This window comes from Chlorocebus sabaeus, chromosome 8 (genome assembly GCF_047675955.1).
Source record: "Chlorocebus sabaeus isolate Y175 chromosome 8, mChlSab1.0.hap1, whole genome shotgun sequence".
NCBI classification, from domain to species: Eukaryota; Metazoa; Chordata; class Mammalia; order Primates; family Cercopithecidae; genus Chlorocebus; species Chlorocebus sabaeus.
This window is the reverse complement of record NC_132911.1, coordinates 56,530,359-56,552,944: the sequence shown is the minus strand read 5'-3', so window position 1 is coordinate 56,552,944 and position 22,586 is coordinate 56,530,359.

Sequence of the window (22,586 nt, the reverse complement as noted above, 5' to 3'; positions counted from 1 at the left end):
TGAAGGATGACTGTACCTAATTTCACATTAAAATAGGGATGGTACTTGAGTACCCTCTGATGTTTGGGGCCATGACATAGTTTTCTGGCCATGGGGATCTCTTCTGTCTAAATCAGACCTTGCATATTTGTACACAGGAGATCACCAGATTCATTTGTCTTAAGGCCAAACATGTCACAGAAGTTTATTTTCCCTCAGATTTTTGGGAAACAATCTCTAGTGCTATAATCCACTGTGTTGCTCTGTCCCTAATAGAATACAAGGACAGGGATACCTAATAAGAGCTTCTGATGCAAGGAGTTATTTTTCATGAGCATAATGATCAAGTTAGAACCTCAAAGGATATTTTAACCCACACACTTTGGGTTTTCTGTCTTGGGAGACCTGGATGGCTATTGTCCCTGGTCCCTCCATGCTCATCCCCACACTTCCCACCCTGCTCCCTCCTCAGACTTCAGGCTGGGTTCTGTGATAGGAGGCCCTGCGGGGTGTGGAACAGGAGGAAGGGCGTGGAGCTGCTGTGTTCAATTCCTGATCCCTCTGTTTCTCCCTGCACAGTTGCTGTGGGGAGAGGTGTGCCTATCTCAAAACGTCCAGCCCCTGCTAGGTGCTTTCCAAACAGTCCTCCTCCTTCCCCCTGTCCCCCACCTCCCCCTCCTTGCTCTTCCTGGGATATTCCACGATTCCTTACTGATTCCCACATCCTGCTCACACCTTTGCAGTCTCTTTATATAACACTCCTCACATTACCCGGCTTGAGCGTGCCATCTGTTTCCCACCAGGACCCTGACTGATACACAGAAAACCTAGATTTGTAAGTTGAGCTACACATTTGTGCTAGAAATCAGAAATTTGTTTTGCTTCGATCCCTATAAGTCAGATTGGTTTCCACTCAGTATTCTCACACCTTTATATTTGTCCCAGAAAACAGAGTTAAATGACTACTTAGGTATAGGAAAAGATGATCATTTTGTTTCAATTTGAAAAGCATTACCCTATAATATGGAGTGAGGACCTATTTTTAGATGGTTGGGCGGGATGAGCTCAAACTCTATGCAACATCTTTGAGTAAGTTACATTAACAAAACATAAGAGTAATACATTGTCATATTTTATTGGTAAGCAGTAGGTTTAGCTGAGAGAAGCAAATACTTAAAATACAGTGATTAATAAAGATAAAAAGGCATCTCTTATTCACATGAAGTTTAGAAGGTTGGCAGTTCAGGACAATTATGGCAGCTTTACCCCACAAAGCCTTCAGGACACAGGCTCTCTACCACGTCTCCTCCAGTGGGAAAGATAAAAGGAAAAGAAGAGAAGGGAGAAAGAAGGAGATATTGTCAAGTGCTGCAACGTGGATGAACCTGGAGGACCTTGTGATCTCCAGATTGAACAAAAAACGAGCAAGGCTTGGAAAGGCAAATACTGTACAGTCTCACTCATACGTGGAATCCAGAAGTGCAGAGGAGCATGGTGGTGACCAGAGAATGGTTGGGGCATGGGGGTTGGGCGTGGGGGAGATGTTGGTCAAAGGGTACAAAACTTCAGCTAGAAGAAATCAGTTTGAGAGATCTATTGTATGATAGGGTGTTGCAAATATATTGTATCCTTGGAAAATGCTAAGACAGTGGGTGTTAAGTATTCCCAGCACACAAATGATAACTATATCTAATAATGCATATGTTGATCAGCTAGATTTAGTCATTTCACAATGTATATATACTTCAAAACATCATACTGTACAGGATAAATATATACAATTTTTTTTTTGAGATGGAGTTTCGCATTTTTTTGGCCCAGACTGGAGTGCAATGGTGTGATCTCGGCTCATAGCAACCTCCGCCTCCTGCATTCAAGCAATTCTTCTGCCTCAGCCTCCCAAGTAACTGGGATTACAGGTGTACACCACCATGCCCAGCTAATTTTGTATTTTTAGTAGAGACGGGGTTTCACCATGTTGGCATGGCTGTTCTCAAACTTCTGACCTCAGGTGATACGCCCGCCTCGGCTTCCCAAAGTGCTGGGATTACAGGCATAAGCCACTGCACCCAGCTGAAATATATACAATTTTATCTGTCAGTTAAAACATTTTTTAAAAAATAGAAGAAGACAGGACAGTGGTGAGGCATGTCTGCTGTTTTGAACCAAGATGTTCAGAAGCTGCCGGTGGTTGGGCTTTCTCTTATTCAAAGCAAAGCAAAGCCTCATGGTCTTCCTTAGTTCCAATGAGGGTGAGAGATGCAGTCCTTATCTGAGGCATCCACTTGCCTGGCTTTTAACTGTAGAACTGAGAGAACTGGGGTTGGTAAATCATTTCTGTAAATGATCAGATATAAAATATTTTAGGTTTTGTGAGCCACATGTGATACCTGTTTCTCCTCTCCTTCTTTACCTCCCCTTCTTTCATCTCTTCCTTCCCCTTCCTTCACACTTAAAAAATGTAAAAACCAGCTCATGAGCCACTCAAAATCAGGCTTCAGTCCACATCTGGCTCATGGATCGTAGTTTGCTCACCTCAGTTTCTTCATCTGTAAAATGAGAAAAATATTGATACACATCTATATTTAAATATATGTTGTCTTAATATATGTCCATATTAAATCAACTCATCTAAAGAAATTGGATTGGTGCCTGGCACTCTGGAAACACTCCGTCTGTGGTGCTGTGAGAAGGAAGTTTATACCTTGATCAAGTGCACAGGCTCAAAGCCAGACGAGGTGGATTTGAATCCAGGCTCCACCATTTCCCGAGATGGGTTTCCCTGGGCAAGTTCTTTAACATCTCTGTGCCTCAGTTTCTTCATTTTTCTCTTTGGGTTGTTGTGGGAATTAATGCATAAAACTTCCTAGTATAGTACTTGGGATACAGTAAGTAGTCATTAATGGCGAACTATTCATACTATAAACCGTGTTTTTATTTATGAATTTTAGGAAATATCTATTGACTCATCAACAAGAAAAATGAGGAAAAATCACCTTTATTCTATCCTTTCTCCTCTCTCTTCATCCCAATGTTTGATATATAAATATTTTTAGCTCTTCTATTGATTACTTTGACATTGCCTATAATGTATTTGAACTGTTCTGGTCCATATCGATCACACCATTTTCTATCAACACCCTGCTTTGTAAGATGAGTATAAGCACCTCTGCTGTTTTCAGTGCTTTCTTGTCTTTTATGTCCCACTTCTCATCAATTTATACTTTCAGAATGTTGAGGAATGTCTGTATTTCATCTTGTAGTCAACACTAAGCTTTTCCTGCTTTTATAGTAAAAGCTATGTATATTTTATGTCATTATAACCTTACAGATTTATATTATTTATTACTTCTTACTTATTATTTCTTGCTTACTATTTATGTCACCATAACCTTACAAATAACATTTTGTTCTAGACCAAGAGGCATTGTGCCAGGACTACCTAGCTACCTTTGTGTGCCCAATGCTCTGACTGCTGGATCACTCTAGGGAGATTGTTTCCATCATCAAGGCCAAATGAACTCTTTTCTTACACGCCTTTTATTTCTTCAGATGAAACCACAGTTTAAATTACTTTTTACTTAGACCATGGTTTTGTTTATATTTTTTGAATTTTCCAGAATTTCTCTTTGCTTTCCCCTACTCCAGCCATTTCCTCCTTTCTCCCCAAGAGATTGTTCATCTCCCCAAGAGATTGTTCATCTCCCATTGTCTTTTCCTAAAATCGTACCACTCATTCCCATTTAGTCCTTCTCCATCTCTCCCCACCCTTGAAATCTTTCTATCCTCTTGAATCCACAGCTATCTAAAAATGTCTTTATTTTGATCTCGCACTTGAAGTTTTGCTGGAGCTAACATTCTAGGTTAAAACAAATTATTTTCCTTCAAAGCTTTTAAGGTACTATTCTACTAACTTGTAGCAACAGTGTGGCTAGCGAGAAGGCTGATGCAGTGTGTTTATCATTGCTTTACAGTTGGCTTTATTTTTCCTACTAGAGCTCGTGATGCTCTGACATGTGATGATAATGCGTGTGGGTCATCACATTGTTTATTTATTGAGCTGCCCACTAGGGGCCTTGTAGTTTGGCAATTCAACTCCTCTTTCACTATGGGAAATTCTTTTATTGTCATTTCCTCCTTTCTACTTTCTCAGTTTTTCTAGGGGTCTTTTTCATTGCATGTTGGAACTATTGGACTAGTCTCATCTTTTCTCTCATATTCCTGGTCTTTTTGTCTTTTTATTTTACATAATATAAAATTTTCTTTTTTCTTAACTTTGTGTTTTAGGGCTTCTCTTCAGATTTTTATTTTGGCAATTCCATATTTAAATTTTAAGAGAGTCCTCTTATTTTCTGTTTAAAAATTTTACATACGGCCTTTTTCTCATTGTATGCATATAATATCTCAGCTACTATTTTTAATTTTATTATTTGGGGTTGTTAGTTTTTCGTTTTTATTGTGTTCCCTGAATTTACTCTAATTCCTCTGGGGTCAGTTTTTCCATTGATATGTTTGGTCTTTCTCTTTCTAGTGATTATTTTTTCATATAACTAATGATCTGTTTATGATTTCTTGGGTAAAAAGTATAACTGTTTTTTGTTATTATATATTTAAGATATTTTTGAAATTCTGTATCTCTTCTTTGAGTAGAAATTCTGGCTGAAGATTCTGGGCAGAGTAGAGAAAGTTTTAATCACTAGGAATCTTTGCTTTCTAGTAAGCAGATAAGAAAGGAGTCAAGCTGAGGCCCTACCAAATGTCAGAATAAGAAGGCTTTTCCCTGAAGGTAGAAATGCATGCATGAGATGTCTTGGAGCTTCCCAGACACTTAATGACAAGTATTTAGAGGACAGCTGTCGAGTTTTGCCTGTGTGGACATTTCAACTTCACATCCTCTATGGGAGTGGTTGGAAGAGCTGGGGTTGAGATGAAGGCAGCTGGGACTGCTGCAGGTTTACTCCTGCTTACGCCATCCCCATCACTTTTAGACTCACTGGAGTTTGTCAGACAGACTGGTATTATCTCTTCTGCAGCCTCTTAACAGAACATTCTGGGTCATAGCTTTCTCCCTTCATTTCATGCATCCATTCACTCTTATCTGCTTTTCATTTTCTTGAAATATAGTGAAGTCATCATTCTTTGACAAGCCCTCTCCAATTGTTGATGTGAGGTTCTTTCCTTTTTTTTTTTTTTTTTTTTTTAAATCAGTTTTAACATTCATTTCTGTGGGATATCAGGAAGGATAAGAGACAAATCTGGCTGACTAATTTGTCATCTAGAGCCCCAAGTCTAGGTTTATCTTTTAAATTGAAAAGTAAGGGATATTGTTATGATGAGTATGTCCTGGAGATCTAGTGTACAGCATAGTGGCTATAGGAAATAATAATAAATACTTGAAAATTTTTAAAAGAAAAAGAAAAGTGACATTTTTCCTAGTTTTGGTTTGTTTGGAAATTAAAGAATATGTTATAATTGTATGTATTGCGAAAGCAAAGCATATTAGCCAAGCACATAAACTTTGGAGTCAAAGTCACTTAAGCTCAAATTCAGTGACTGCCATATTGTAACATCTCAGTTTTCTTATTTATACAATGAGAATAACAATGACAATAATAATAACAATAATACATACCTTACAATCAAATAATAAAATAAAGTATTAAACATGGTTATTGGCACATGGTAAAACTTGCAAAGTTATCAGCTTTATTATTATTTATTAAACCTTTTATGGTTAAATGTATATATTAACTACAAAATGTGAATAATTTCAGGTGATGTATCTATTTTGATATGTTACTGATTAAGATCTTCCCTTATTAGAAATGGCAGTTATTGGTCGGGCACGGTGGCTCATGTCTGTAATCTCAACACTTTGGGAGGCTGAGGTAGGCGGGTCACCTGAGGTCGGGGGTTTGTGACCAGCCTGGCCAACATGGCAAAATCCCGTCTCTATTAAAAATACAAAAACTAGTGGAGCAAGGTGGTGGACTCCTGTAATCCCAGCTACTTGGGAGGCTGAGGCAGGAGAATGGCTTGAACCCGGGAGGCAGAGGTTGCAGTGAACCAAGATCGTGCCATTGCACTCTAGCTTGAAACTCCGTCTCAAAAAAAAAAAAAAAAAAAAAAGACTATTATTGTAGGGGTCTTTAATCAGATTTAATGTATTTCATTAGGGATGTAAGACACTTTCCAGGCTCCTGTTTAAATTATTCTAACATTTTTCTACATCTTAAAAAATGGTAAGACTCTAAAACTTTGTTACACACACTGTATTAGTTTAGAAAAAAAAATAAGGCTTCTTTTATAGTATCTTGCTCTTTATTAATTGGCTGAACTACTTAGAACGCTTTAGGGGCACATTAAAATTCTACATAAAAGGAGTCTTAATAACTTTTTGATAATAACAAAAGTTCTGACTAAATTTAAATTGATTTTGTACCTCAGTATTAATAGCTGTACAGCTATTATATAGCTATTAATGATGATACAGCTATTATAATTACAGCTATTATAATAAATGAGGGAATTATTTTACTGGTTAAACATTACATTATCATCTGCATAAAATGGTAATTTTTTGCTGCTTGAAAATACTTTATTAGCATAGCCATACTGTGTGTTTATGTTAGCTGAGAATACCTTCCCAATAGAGTATAATATTTCCTTTAAAATAGCAGGAAATATTAATACTTTCCAGTGAAAAGATAAATGAGTACTTAAAATACCTTTAGAAGTATTTTAGGGATGTGGAATCTGGGTTTGAAAAGAAATTTTTACAAATCTGTAATTAAATAACGTAATCCCATTATTCTACTTAACTCCTTAGCTTGCTGAGTGGTATCTGTGTATCAGAAATTGTTGATTCATAGCGACCATTTTAATCCTGTGGTGAGACTTTTAATTCACTTACAAATGACTCTCTGTGTGAAAGGTCATAGCTGCTCTGTCCTTTACGGTCAGCGATGGCTCCACTGCGTGTGAGGGATTTGGTTTTTGGCCACGGGGACTTTGCTCGGAGGACTAATGGAACTTTTATAAAGCTAGCACAGTCCCCACCGTTTGTTCTTAGGGGAGATTTTATAATCAAGCTTTAATGATAGAAACGTCTATGGTTGGTACATTCAAGGACATCGTTCCCAGCTCTGTGAGTAAAAGATATGATCACCTCATATAAAGTAGGAAGGGAGATGAGGAGCGTGAACCTGAACTGTGCATCTGGGAGCAGTTCAGGCACGGTGCTTTGTGAAATATGGTAGTAAAACCCAACTCTCCTGAAGCTTTATTGTCTGGCGGGTTAGTAACGGCCTAGTTTATTTCCATACGCAGGGCATTCACTTGCCCTCCTTGCCCCCACCTCTGCCCTGGCTAAAGAGCTTTACTTCCTTGAAAGCTCTTTCTGAACCCTCCAGTCCCTTGTTTATGACAGGCACCTCTTCCTCATCCTGCTGACAAATGCCGCACCTGCTTGCTTCGTCAGTTCAAGAGCTTCAGAGCTGTTGACATTTTGAGTCATTCTATTTTGATGACTGTAGGCAACGTATTTCCAGATTGATACCTCATCCATATGTCTCTCCCTCACACAAAAATGAAAATATACCTTGTTCTTTCGTTTTGCCATTCACTTTTATATGACACTTACAAAGGTCAACATCCAAAAAGATTATTGCCTTGTGTAATATAGTTGTGCAGTAGTGATGGGGAAACATATCTTGTCTCAGGATTTCATAAAATGTTCTTAGGAGAGAAACAGTGAATTGAGGTGGATGAAACAGAGTCCTGGATTATAGTGCCCTGCTACTCAAACTGCAGGCCCTGGACCAGCAGCTGCACCATCTTTTCACATCCCATTAGAAATGCAGGCTCTCAGGCACGACCCCAGACCTCCTGCATCAGAGTGCTCCTTGCAGGCCCCTAGAAGGTTTGTGTGCACGCTGAAGTTTGTTATGTGCTGCACAGCTGGCTGACGCACATAAAGTTGTTTCTAGAAATGTCACATCTGATGAAAGACTTTACAACATAATAAACTAACACTCATGTTCTCATCTCCATCGTGGTCTGGAACATCATAAACCATAATGTTTGTTGAATGAATAAACAAAAGACCTGGGCTGCTCTTTGGCAACAGCTGTTGGTCTCCTAGATGGTCTTGTAATATTTTGGGGGTGAGAGTTATGTGGAGTCATATATAAGGTCCTAGAGTCTTTTTCCTTTTCTCTTTCTTTTGGCTTCATTTCTGTTCTGGATTCCTCCCATGAATATGATTTCTTTGTGTTTCTTTTTGGCTGTGAATACAACGTATTTTTTTAATTGACAAGTAAAAATTGTACATTATTTATGGTATAAAACATGATGTCTTGATATGTATATACATTGTGAAAGGGCTAAATTAAGCTATTTAACATGTGCATGACCTCACATATTTATCATTTATTTTGTGGTGTGAACACTTAAAAGCTACTCTCTTAGGAAGACTAAAAAGTAATCAGTATACTGTTATTAACTGCAGTTACTATGATATGTAATAGATCTTTTGAATGTATTCCTCCTGTCTACTTGAAATTTTGTATCCTTTGACCAACATCTCCCCAGTCCCTCCACCCCTCTAAATACAGCAGATTTCTAAAGGCCATGCTCTTTGGAAAAATATTCCTTAAATACAAGGAGGTGGGTGCTCTTTGGCAGCCCATGAGGGGATCCTGCCACACCAGCTGTCCCCGCACTGGGCCAGGCAGTGGGGAGCTGGGAGCCTGAGGGGCAGAGGCTGCTCTGCGTCCAACAGTACAGCTCTGGGAGCCATGGATCCTGGATGTAGAGCTGCAGCATTGAGTGGGAAATGCAAGGAAAATCTCACTATTCTATCAAAGTGAATCTCAGGGAGCACACACCAACTCTGTCTTATTTGTAACAAATTCTGACCACAGACTCTTTGGGGATAATTTAAAAATCTGGACATATGTGGGAATATGATGTAAATTCTAACATTGGTTGAAGGACTCTTGTGATGACGTTGGGCCCTCCTGGATGCCCCAGGAAAATCCCCTCATCTGAAGGCCTGTTGATTAGCAGCCTTGATTCCCCTTTGCCATGCAAGGCAACGCAGTCTTCATTTCTAGGGATGAAGATGCGGACTTCTTTAGGAGGTTGTTACTCTGCCCAACACAAACAGATGTGCAGAAAAGGACTCCAAGTCTTAGCAGATTTTTAGACATTTTAGATACTTTCCTTCAGTGTCTTAAGAAGTTGAACCTTATTTGCATGTATTTCAACTCAAAGTCAACCGTATCATCCTGATGGAAGTCAAGTGGAAGAACTACGTTTTATCTCTTTCTGCGTGTTTGATTTTGGGGTCTCCAAAGTGAAAAACAAAACAAAAAAAAAAACTTTAACTTTTTTAAGGGGAGTGGATGGCAATTTATTTCGTGTGAACTAAGATGCCTAGTAAGCTGCATTTTCTCATGTGAACTACAGGGTGCAGTTTGATTGGGGGGAGGTTGCAGTTAGAAGAGAATAGACTTTCCTAGTATTTAGCATGATTTAGGGTAATGTCAATCTCATTCACCCCTGTATTTTTATGCTTTTGGCCCCAGGACTCCAGGAAATCTTAGGTTTTCAGTTGTGCCCATTTTGAACTCAGGAAGGAGGCATAGAAACTCAGTTCTTTCGTGAAGCATTTCTTGGAACGATCCCTTCTCATCGTTGTTAAGGTTCATTGCAGGCACTTCACAGTTCTTTATTTCTCACTACACAATTAAGACGAGTTTGGTGACGACAGGGAGGTATATTTGAACTTTGGAAGTAGGTGGAGAACAAACAGCACTCCTATTCCTTGTGTAGACAGCACTAGAGTGTGTCTTAAGGAAAGTGGGTCATGTTTTCTAGCAGTTTTGTGGGGTGAGGGGCAAGGGGACAGATAACAAAGGGAGTGGAGAAATTTTTGTTTTTTATTTGAGAATGAGTGCAAATCATCCATCTCTTCTGCACTGAGATACAAATGAAATCATACCCACGTGATATCGCAGGCCACTGATACATGATGAAAACACTATAAATAGACTTTTTGGAACATTAAAATGTGGCTCTTTTCCACTTTGTCCATGTGGTCATAGAGCCACATCTTGTCTCTGAGTTTCCCGCACTGGATCCAGGCCCGCGGTAACGGAGGACCAGAAGGAAGTCTGAGTAGTTCTCTGTTTATTCATATGAGTCAGGAACAAATATAAGCTTCAGGGCACATCAAACGTACACCAATGAAATGTGCCAGGGCTTGAAGAATTGTTGGTCTGGTATCGATGGTAATAGTTCTGTGCTTTAGCTTTATAACGACTTTGAAAGAATTTCAGTGTTGGAATAATGTTGTAACTCTTTCTTAGAGTTGAGGCTCACGGTCTGGCTGAATAGGCACACTGTAGCTGTGCGCCAAAAGATGGCATTGAACTTCAAAGCAAATTTGCATTATTAACTTGCCTTTGCTTTTAGTCAGTATACATATGAAGAAATAAGACTTTGAATCTAGGAAGCCCTACAATCTTGTGTGTAAAATAACCCAACTTCATGCTATTTAACACTTTACAGCAAAATTAATACAGGGTTAAAGGCAAAGCAATGTAACTTACAGAAAACAGCAGTGGTAAAACATTATTTGGCAAATTATTTAAAATGCTCCTAATGCCAATATCAAAGGGTGAGAAAACTTAATAGGCGTGGGAAGAGAAGAGCAATTAAAGGTGTCAAAAGATCCACAAAAATGAGTAACATCCAAATAACTAAAATAGAACTAGGAAAGAGGTGACACAGGAAAGAAGAGATGACAGCTCAGAGCAGTGGCCCCCGAGCGCCCTTTGTGTGGCCGTGAGGAGTGGCCTTGGGCTGGCCTCAAGCCCAGCAGAGGGTGAAGCGATGGTGCTGAAGGAGTGAGCTGAGCTGTCTTTAGACCTCAGACCTCGGACCTCAGCCCAGTGCTCCGCCACTGTACACCGGGTAGAAGCCATCAGGCAGATCTGTGAAACTGGGGACTCCTTAAAATTCAAAACTTGTATGGAGGCAGGATTCTGAGGTGGCCCCCAAGATCTGCGAACCCTGCTGTATGTGCCCTGCAGGATCCTGGGACTGTGAGCAGGATGGAGCGTACCTCCATGGTGAGGTTTTGTTGTGTGGTACAGTTGGTTTAGGAAGGGAGCTTATCCCCAGTGGCCTGACCGAATGTCCTGAGCCCCTGAGATCTAGGTCTAGAGGTTGGGAAGGAACATGTCAGAGAAGCCCAGCAGGAGAGGAGTTTGATGTGAGAGAGTTTTCTGTAGTTGACTTTGAGGATGGGGTCCACATGGTAAGGACTGAGAATGGCCTCTTGGGGCTCAGAGCAGTCTGGTGCCAGCCAGCAAGAGAAGAGGGACTCAGTCCTAAAGCTACAGGAGTGAATCCTGCCATAGCCTGGATGGGCATGGAAGAGGTTTCCAGCCTCAGATGACTGTAGATCCTGCCAAAGCCTTGATTTTGGACTTGTGAAACCCTAAGCAGAGAACTCAGCCATTTTGCAGGTGAACTTCTGACTTAAAGAACTGTGAGTATGACAGACTGGATTAAGAAAATGTGGCACATATACACCATGGAATACTATGCAGCCATAAAAAATGGTGAGTTCATGTCCTTTGTAGGGACATGGATGAAGCTGGAAACCATCATTCTCAGCAAACTATCGCAAGAACAGAAAACCAAACACCACATGTTCTCACTCATAGGTGGGAATTGAACAATGAGATCACTTGGACACAGGAAGGGGAACATCACACATCAGGGCCTATTGTGGCTAGGGGGGAGTGGGGAGGGATAGCATTAGGAGATATACCTAATGTAAATGATGAGTTAATGGGTGCAGCACACCAACATGGCACATGTATACATATGTAACAAACCTGCACATTGTGCACAGGTACCCTAGAACTTAAAGTATAAAAAAAGAAAAAAAAGAACTGTGAGCTACTTGGGAGGCTGAGGTGGGAGGATCACTTGAGGCCCAAGTTTGAGATTAGTCCGGACAACATTGTGAGACCCTCTCTCCCCCCAAAAAATTTTTGAAAATAGCTGGGTATGGTGGCATGTGTCTGTTGTCTCAGCTATTCAGGAGACTGAAGTAGGAGGATCGATTGAGCTCAGAAGGTTGAGGCTGCAGTGAGCTGTGACTGGGCACTGCGCTTTAGCCTGGGTGACAGAGCAAGACCTTATCTTTAAAAAAAGAAAGAAAAGAAGAAAAAATAAAAGAAGCCAGGTGTGGTGACTCACACCTGTAATCCCAGCATTTTGGGAGGCCAACACGGGTGAATCACTTTAGTCCAGGACTTTCAGATCAGCCTGGGCAACATGGCAAAACCCTGTCCCTACTAAAAATACAAAAATTAACTGGGGGTGGTAGCCTGTGCCTGTGGTCCCAGCTACTTAGGAGGCTGAGGTGGGAGGATCACCTGTGCCCAGGAGGTCAAGGCTGCAGTGAGCCGAGATGAACCAATCTGCCTTGGATACTGAGGGATGACTGTAATTCCTGTAATTCATAAAATATTTTAAATCAAAATTATAGATTTTAATTTTGTATTAGGAATCCCCAGAAGATATGCCATTTTAAAGGATGCCTGGCTGGGCACAGTGGCTCATGCCTGTAATCCCAGTACTTTGGGAGGCTGAGATGGGCCGATCGCCTGAGGTCAGGAGTTCGAGACCAGCCTGGCCAACATGGTGAAACCCTATCTCTACTAAAAATACAAAATTAGCCAGATGTGGTGGCACATGCCTGTAATCCCAGCTACTCAGGAGGCTGAGGCAGGAGAACTGCTTGTACACAGGAGGTGGAGGTTGCAGTGAGCCGAGATCGTGCCATTGTACTCCAGCCTGCGCGACAAGAGTGACACTCTGTCTCAAAAATAAATAAACAAGTAAATAAATAAATAAAATTGAAAAGGAAGTCCTTGAAATAGATGTAGCCATATTCCCTACATAAAAATGCCATCTAATTCATCCTGACATTCTTAACCTGGTAGATACTGTCACCAAATATAAAGGGTATGGGCTAGAGTTTTAGATCAATTTGGCCTTAAAACTTGGGAAACAAGGAAAACTGGTTAGGCTTATTCACACAGTCTTTCTTCAATGACCACTGCTGAGTGAAGCAAGGTTTTGTACAACCACTGCACTGAGGCTGAGGTGCCCTGCGATACAGCTTACTGAGGGCTTTGCTGTAGATAGAGAAGCTTTGGTATCCCTGAGAATTGTCTATCAGCAATAAAGACAGTTGATGGCTTAGCCTGAATAAATTAGTTCCAAGAGAGCATGTGATATATCTTTCTGGGTTTAGCCCCACACCCTCACACTGCTCATCAGAGATATTTCCCTGATACATATGGGAGAGGCTAAGTAATTGAACCACCAGTGAATGGAGCTATATAGATACATCACCCGTCTGGATCTTTCGAGCCAATGGTGGAATAGTTTTCTTTTAATTCCTTTTAGTTCCTGTTCACAGGCTCATTTCTTCTTTTCACTCGTCCAGGGTGGAAAGACAGAGAGAGTACTTGCAGTTTCCACTCACTAGTAGACAGGCATAATAATAATCAAAGAACATGAAGCTGAAGCCAAAACCTTTGCCAGACGAAGAGAAACAAATTGCACCGAAAAATCATCCCAGACTTCCTGGCGGTTGCAGTGGCAGCTCTTGTTATTGTATTTCTCAGCCCCATCTTTCTGTTTTTCTTATGGCAAATGTCACATTGTTGACTTTCCATCGTGTAATGTCAAAAAGAATGATCATTAAGCAACCTTTTGAAAAAACAAACATCTTTACTTGGTCTATGAAAGATCTGGAATAAAGACATTTCTGAAAATGTTTCCTGCATATTTCAATGGAGTGGGCACTTGAAAAGGCGATGTTATTCTGAAAGCACTAGTTGATTGTTAGAAACTGGTTGCATTACTTTGTGTCAAAATCATGCACAATGAAGGTAGATGGTTTTCCTATTATTTTAAGGTAGAAAAATATTTTATGAATGACTAAGGAGTGTGACAGAAACTACAGAAGGGGCATGGTAGGGGTCACTCTGAGCCTCAGGGCTTACAACCTCTGCCTGCATACACCACCCTGGAGTGTCAGAAAGTGTGGTCTTTAAAAAAAAAAAATTAATTGATTATATTTCATTGACAGATACAAACGTGGCTTCTTGCCCAATTCCAATGTTTATGTATTTTCTTTCATAATAAATATGCTTGTATCACTGACAAGATAGGAAGCAAGATGTCACTAGGTCTACCCGCTTCCCACCTCACCTCACCTCACTTGTGAATAGAGAAAATCTATGGCAAGGCTTTTCCCGATTTCCTCCTTCTCCAGTTAATACTGGTGCCATTGTTTTTATCCAGCTAGCTATGCTCATCTTTCCTTTCTTCCTGACTGTGGGAGAGCAGAAAATGTAGACCTGGCTCCAGAGACGACTCTGTGAATTTTCTTGCATTTTCACCTAAATAATCCAAGAAGTAGGCCGGTGTGGTGGCTCATGCCTGTAATCCCAGCACTTTGAGAGACCAAGGTGGGCAGATCACTTGATGCCAGGAATTTGAGACCAGCCTGGTCAACATAGTGAAACCCCATCTCTACTGCAAATATAAAAAATTAGCTGAGTGTGGTGGTGCGTGCCTGTAATTCCACCTACCTGGGAGGCTGAGGCAGGAGAATCACTTGAACCTGGGAGGCAGAGGTTGCAGTGAGCTGAGATTGTGACACTGCACTCCAACCTGGGCAACAGAGGGAAACTCTGTCTCAAAAATAATAATTAATAATAATAATAATAATCCAAGAAGCAGTAGGGACATCGGTTAAGAATCCCATCCACTGCATTTCTGTTCACTAGTGCCTCTTGAGATAGGAGTTAACTAGGTGAAGAGGGCTTGAAGGAGTATTCTTTGTGAAGAATAGACAAGATGGGCAGCAGGGAAGGGGAGATGATGGGGCAAGAGGGGAGACGGATGGGGACCACACAGGCTGACCCTGTAGGCCACGTGGAGATTATTGCTTCTATTCTAACAGCACTGAGAAGCCTCTGAAGTGTGTAATCGGAGGGCGAAGGGAGGTGCTTACAGAGGACACCTTGTTGGCTGCAGTATGGAGAATGGATTAAAGGAGGGAACAGAGAGGATATCCAATCAGGAGGACATTCGAAGGTCCTGGCAAGAGGTGGTACAGGTTGAGCACCCCTGATGCAAAAATCTGAAATCTGAAATGCTCCAAGATCCAAAACTTTTTGAGTGCTGACATGACACCACAGGTAGAAAACTTCAAATGTAAGTACTTCATACAAACTTTCATTCATGTGCAAAATTACCAGAAATATTGTGTAAGATCACCTTCAGGCTAAGTGACTAAAGCATATGTGAAACATACATGAAATCCGTGCTTTGACTTGTGTTTCATCTCCAAGATATCTTATTATGTGTAGCAAAATGTTCCAAAATACTAAAGTATCTGAAACTTGAAACTTTTCTGGTCCCAACCATTTTGGATAAGGAATAATTCACCTGTATTCCCTTGGGTTTGGGAGGAGGTGGAACAGAGAGGATTGGTGGTGGATCGTCTGAGGCAGGTGAGAGGGAGGGAGATGTCTAGGAAGATTCCTGGATCTTGGGGTGGTTATGCTATTCTCTGGAACCTAGAACCTTGGAAAAGAATATTTACTTATTTAAAATTTTACTTTGTTTCAGATAGAGAGCTTGCATTCCATTTTGGATGTATTAAGTTTAGGGTTCATTTTAGAAAATCAAGAGATGTCCTGAAGTCATAAGATAGCTAATTTCTCTATCACCTGGTGGGAAAAAATTGAGAAAACAAGGTAAAATTCTAGAAATAAAATTCTATAGTGTTAAGGCAAAAATCAGAGAAATTTCCAATTCAATTTTCAAGATTCTCTTTCACATACTGTAATTTTGTTATTTTTCCAACAAATTGTGGCAACATTTACATTTTCATGATGACTTTTGAGACAAGAAAAGGGACGGTGGTGACAGAAGGTGGGTGGAGCAAGCTTGGAGGTAGCTCTGTGGGTTGGCATGCGGGAATGGGCAGTTGGTGAAGGGTTCCTTCTGAGTCATCGGATTTGCTGAGAGAAATGAGCAAGGTGGAGCAGGTGAGCTGATTTGATCCAATCCTTAGAACCGTAACTGCCAACAGAGAGAAAATACAGAGGTAGCTTTAAGGAAAACGTAATTTTTTTTTCACATTTCCCTTTGGGAAGACATACCATTTAGCTTGATTTTTGAGCACAGAGATACAAAAAGCCCCATAGTCCCTCTTAAACCTCAATCCTTGGAAACATAATTTATCAGATCCTTAAAATGAGTCAAATATTTTCCTATAAGAATGTCCTATAGACCATAAGAAGGAAACTAAATAAAAGTTCAGTATCTGTCTGGATATCCTTGTACACATTTAAATTTTCTAGTGGTGTCATTGCATGATCCAGATTTCTACAAGGAAGAGTGAGCTTTCTATGGAAATTTCAAAGGTGAGTTATACATGTGAGTGCTTTCCTTTTCAGCCAAAACACATACTATTAAGAACAGTTGTAAATCAGGTGAAATAATTTTTTTCCTTCACATTTTAAACCATACTATCAAGGGAGAATTAGGAAACAGAATTTGCCAAATATGACATTTTTTAGTGAAAATTTATTTATTTATGTATTTATATTAAATTAGAGAATGAAGGCAACAAATAGAGATAAGCTAAATGTTGTTGGCTAAAGTGTGGAAGAAAGATTCAAATCATTTCAACTAAATAGGGATTCTGTGGCATCAAATACCCTGCAGAGAATATAAAACAAAGTTTTAAATGTACAACATATGTCTGTTCTCAGGGTCATCAAACTGCATTTTTATCATTTTTATCACCTGGTCTGAGAGAGCGAAGGGCCTCTCCTGCGATATCTGAGTGCTGCCCTGTAGCTGACAAGTGTCTCTCCGGGGATAGGGCTGACCCACTCCCCCAGAACAATTCTCTTTCACCGAAGTGGAGCCCCCTGGCTTTTCTGAGACCTTGCAGAAACTTGTCTATTTCTTCTGTTAAAAGCAATAAACTTGCGCAATTATTAATACTGAATATATGTAGAAGTAAGATATTCTATTTGGCGTGGCCCAGTTTCAGTAGCAAGAGAGTCATACTTTCCTGGGACTGAAAGATTGTACTTAATAGTTTTTAATGAAAGTCGGCACAATTTCAAAGTTTATCAAACATAAAGAAAGAACTAGAGAAGTATGTTCCTCTTTTTCTTTTCTAGAACTTATTTTTCTTATTTTCAGGTTTCCTTTTTCTCCTCCCTGGCTTCACCCCCACCCCAGTTTTCTTTCTCTGACTTTACTTTAGCATTGCCTATTTCTATCATTTGCTCCTTTCAAGAATCCTATTGTTCTCAGAGTTCTTTTCTCTCTTTTCCTTCACCACATTTTTTTCTGTCTCCTTTCAACTGAAACTACAACCTATTGGTTCAGCCCACTGGCTTCCTAGGTAAGAAAATGTGTCTGACTCATTGGCTAAATATAGGTGCCCCTGCTGAGCTGGTTGCTTTCTTTAAAGAATTCTCAGTGGTGTTCTCTCAGCTGCTTGTCTTTTCTATTTAACCTCTTTTTTTTTTTAAAAAAAAAAAAAAAAGAGCATAGAAAATGCTATGCAGGTCTTATTTGGTAGAATGATTAGTTATACAAGAAAATGCAGAAAACTTTCCCTTGAGAAACACTTAGGATAACCTAGTTGAAAAATTTCCTCTTTAATACCTCAAATATGTATCTCACTTTACAGCTCATCAATGGCTCAAAGCAAAGTTGAGTCTCTCCTCTGGCCCAGAAAGGTGGACATCAGCTTGATGGATGAAAACTTGGGCTCCAGAGTCGGACAGGCTTGGGTCTGAATCCCGCCTCAGTTCATGTTGTTCTACATTTGTGGCAATTGATTCAACCTCCCCAAGAGCCAGTATGCTCAGCTGCAAAATGGAGGTAGTAATAAGGTCCTCTAGGGTTGTTGAATGATTAGTTCTATGTGCCTTGTGCATAGGCAGGACCCACTGGATTTTTTTTTTTTCTTTGACAGTCTCACTCTGTTGCCCAGGCTAGAGTGCAGTGGCACAATCTCGGCTCACTGCTACCTCTGCCTCCCAGAATCAAGCAATTCTCCTGCCTCAGCCTCCTGAGTAGTTGGGATTACAAGCACGCATCACCACGCCTGGCTAATTTTTGTATTTTTAGTAGAGACGGGATTTCACCATGTTGGTCAAGCTGGTCTCGAATTCCTGACCTTGTGATCCCCCCACCTCGGCCTCCCATAGTGCTGGGATTACAGGCTTGAGTCACCGTGCCCGGTCTGAATTTTAATTTTAAAAAAAGCTACTTTGGATGCTCTTGGGAAAGTGGAAGTAGTATCTTTAACATGCCTTCTATAGCAATAAGAAAGATTGAGTTCTAGGTCCAAGTGAATATGCTTCCATCATAAAAGAATTCTCTTCTCTTAAATTGAATGTGGAAAGAAACATTGACCAAGGTTTAGGCACTTCAAGATATTTCTTAGAGAAAATGTTGTGATCATAGTTCTTAGAAATGATAAAAAAGAAAAACATACATCAATACAGCATAAGCGGGACCATGCTCAAAAATTAAGACCTATCAATCAAATATTTCTTCCTGTTACAAATATTATTTATCCAAAATAGTAATTTGATTTTAATTTAATTACTGTTTAGGTTGTTTAGTATCATATTTAATATATAACTGGTAACAATGAGTAGTTATACTTATAATGGCCAATGTAACTCATTTGGTTATATTTATTTTATATATTTGTTTTGTATATGTATATATACATACACACATAAATATATATTTGTTTTATATGTGTATATATGCATACACACTCACATAAATATATATTTACATATACTTTTTCACACAGAATTATTTGACAAAATTGCTTGACTTTTTAAAAATAATTCTGTGATGATGGCAGAATGTGAGGAGTCCTTCCTTCTCTCCCCAAAAACCCCAAAACATTTACTGAGGGCTTGCTAAATATGAAGATTTGGCTCCAATTATCTATTATTATAGGTAATTGAAATGACCACCTTAAGCCAACCGCTCACCCACTACATAAAATCATGATCCCCAAACTGGTGTTTCCCAGTGGGGCTTTGCACTTTGAGATGCACACGTGTCCCCCATGAAGGACCTGTTTGAAAAGAAAAGTTTCAGTAATTATAACAATGTGTGATAGTTCACTTATTCATTCATTCAGTCATTACATTTATTCTGTGACTATGATTTTTCAGCCATTTTTCTAGTTTTTATATATGTAGATGTTAATGTCCTACGTAAAGCCGTGTCTTCCCTGAGTTTTCTCCCTCTTCGCTTCTCATTGCAGCGACGGGCTGGTTGTGTCAAGTCTTGGTTACTTGTGTATGTGTGCATAGGCCCATACAATGCTCTGGAAGTAACCTCTTAAAAAATAAATTTTGTATTTACACGGACCTTAAGATAATTTAGGAGATATATGTGTGTGCATAGATATATGCATATATTAATATATGTGTATATTATATAACAAATATTCATAAATACAGATAAACATATATGTTAATAAATATATAAAGGACATGAACACATATTTGTTTATATCTATATCAGAGCTTCAAGTGGAGGTGGGTTGACAAGATGTACAGTGTGCTAATTGAACCTACCTCTTCCAGTCGAAGGTGTGGCTCCTCAGATGGCTCGGCAAACAAGAGGTTAAGGGAGGGGGAGAAGCAGACAAAGTCAATAAAGTCAGTTAATTGCAGGAAGCAGTTGCACAGCAACTGCCGCCAGGGAAACTGTTCTCTAGGAGCAGCCAATCACACAGGGGACCGAGTTCACCAGGAAGTGCTTGCCTCCGCCTGCCCCTTCCCCTGTGCCTTGGCTCTTTGCCGTCTGTATGTCTCTCCATCTCTCTGTCTCTGTGGCTTTCTTTTTCTGTGCCTCTTAGGCGCTCCCTCTTGGTCTCTGCTTCTTTGCCTTTTTTGTCTATGGGCTCGCTAAGATGTACACACACGAGGTTTATAGAGGCAGACAAGGAGCCCTTTTCTAGCTTGTCCTCTTCAGTTCTTTGCCCATTGCCCAGACACAGTGTTCACGTAAGGTAAAGGCAGACTTTGCACTTCCTGCCCACGCCATCACCTGCCAGGTGAGCACAGGGCATGCCCAAAGTCAGTCATCTCCACATGTTGGATGTGACGTCATAATGTGTGGAAGCTGTATTGTATCAGCATAAACTCCAACGTAGCCATCAAAGTAACTTGACTTATGATAGAGAATGACCTGGATGCCATATATTCTATCAAAAGATTCCTGGGCCCACCATTTATTTTTCCGTTATCCCCTGTAATGAATTTTAGATTAGCTATTCTTTGAAAAGGGACATTTGCTATCAGAGTTCTAGTTAGGCTTTTAATTTTTATGAAAGAGGTGTATTGGCCTACAGCCTAGAAGAGTCTTATTATTTTTTGTCTGTCAAAGCTGGGACTGGCAGGGGATTTCCCAGTATTAATTAATTAACTCCAAGCTCTTTTGGCAAAATGCCTTGAAAGGGATGGCCTGTCCTGAGTGACCCTCTCGTGTACTTTGTGCCAGTGATCATTAAACTCGCAAAATTGTCTCACCTGGTTCCTCAGGACATTAAATGAAGATAAGAATAATAAACTCTCATATTAACATAAAGGAAATATTAATCTACTAGACACATAAAGAAAACGGTGTAAAATTCCTTCTGCATCCTAGGGCAAATGAATATCTTAAGATCATTTTTAATGTTTTTTTTTTGCCCAAGGTTCAATAAGAGTCCTGAGATATTCAGGGCTCTGTCACACTCAGTCATTTATAAAACATGTAAACATGCAAGACAAAGGGCCCTTGGAGCCCACCGTGGCACTCCATAGCACAACAGAAACATTCACTAGCCAATCCACTATTAGCTAGGAAAACAGATGGCTGATCCTTTTAGATATACAGAAGGGTAGGTAGTGATATTTTGCAACCTCTTTAACCTTCTGGAGAAGCACGAATAGAAATTGGGTTTGGGTTCAACCTTTCCTGGTTTCTTTCTTTTCTTTTTTCATTTATTTATTTATTTATTTATTTATTTATTTATTTATTTATTTGACAGAGACTCGCTCTGTGGCCCAGGCTGGAGTGCAGATGCAGCGGTGCAATCTCGGCTCACTGCAACCTCTGCTTCCCAGGTTCAAGCAATTCTCCTGCCTCAACCTCCTGAGTAGCTAGGATAACAGGCACCCACCACAACACCCGGCTAATTTTTGTATTTTTATAGGGACGGGGTTTCGCCACGTTGGCCAGGTTGCTCTTGAACTCCTGACCTCAGTTGATCCGTCTGCCTCGGCCTCCCAAAGTGCTGAGATTACAAGAATGAGCCACCATGCCCAGCCTCCTGGTTTCTTTAGAGACTTCAGGATTTCACAAACAAGGAACATGTTCAGAGAGGATCCTGTGCTGTCATGAATGTGCAGTTTGGGATCTGCTGGAGGCTATCTCCATGAAGCCTGCACTCACAGGAAGTAAGAAATCTCCCAACACCTGTAACTCAAAGGGCAGTGCCAGTCTTTTTTTACCATTCCCCTCACATGGAAACACACACACATACAGAAACACACACACATGCACAGAAATACATACATAGGAATACACACCCAGAAATGCATACAGAAAATCAAATGCAGAAACACAAACACAAACACACACAAATACACACAGTATTCCTCTAAAAAGGTTCTCCTGTTTTTTAGTCATTGTAATATGCTGAGTGACAGAAAGCAGAATTAATACCAAATTTTAAAATGAACTGAAATAAATGAATCATCAGGGCATAAAAGGTGATGTTAGAGAACCAAGGAAATATGGCTGGGGAAAGTTGTGTTTTATGAATCAGTCACATTACCAAGTTTCCATGTGAATTACTTGAGGGCTGGGGGAGAGCCAGCACTCCCTACCCCAGCAGACAGAAACTTCCCCTGTTTATCGGCAGTGGGCCTGGCACACTTTCATCCACATGCAGTCCACTTGCCGAAAAATGCTGGGTTTTTTTATTGGAAAAATTAAACTGTAAATTATCTCTGAAAGGCTTGCATCTTTATGATAATTTTCTAAATTATTATCATTTTTACAAACATGTGAAGTCACACATGCCTAGGATAATGCTGTATACAGTAGGCTGGAGATCTCAGTGCTAGGGAACACATAATGTGAGGTGCTGCTTAACCAGACCTAGGTGATGAAGGGAGCTTATGTTGTCATTAAAATGTCTTTAAGAGTTTTGTAAATTCTGGAAGTATGAACACCACGTGCTAAGTTGTGGATGTGAATCGTGATTCACATCCGTGTTTTCATTTCTCAGTAACAGTCAATAAATGCTAGTTATTATTATTATCACCATAATTATTAACAGATGGGGTGGAAAGTTATATCAGAGAGCAAACCAGTGTTGAGCCACTACTGTGTCTAAGCCTCGTGGCCATATGGTGAGGTGTCTTCGTCCTACTAATGTCATT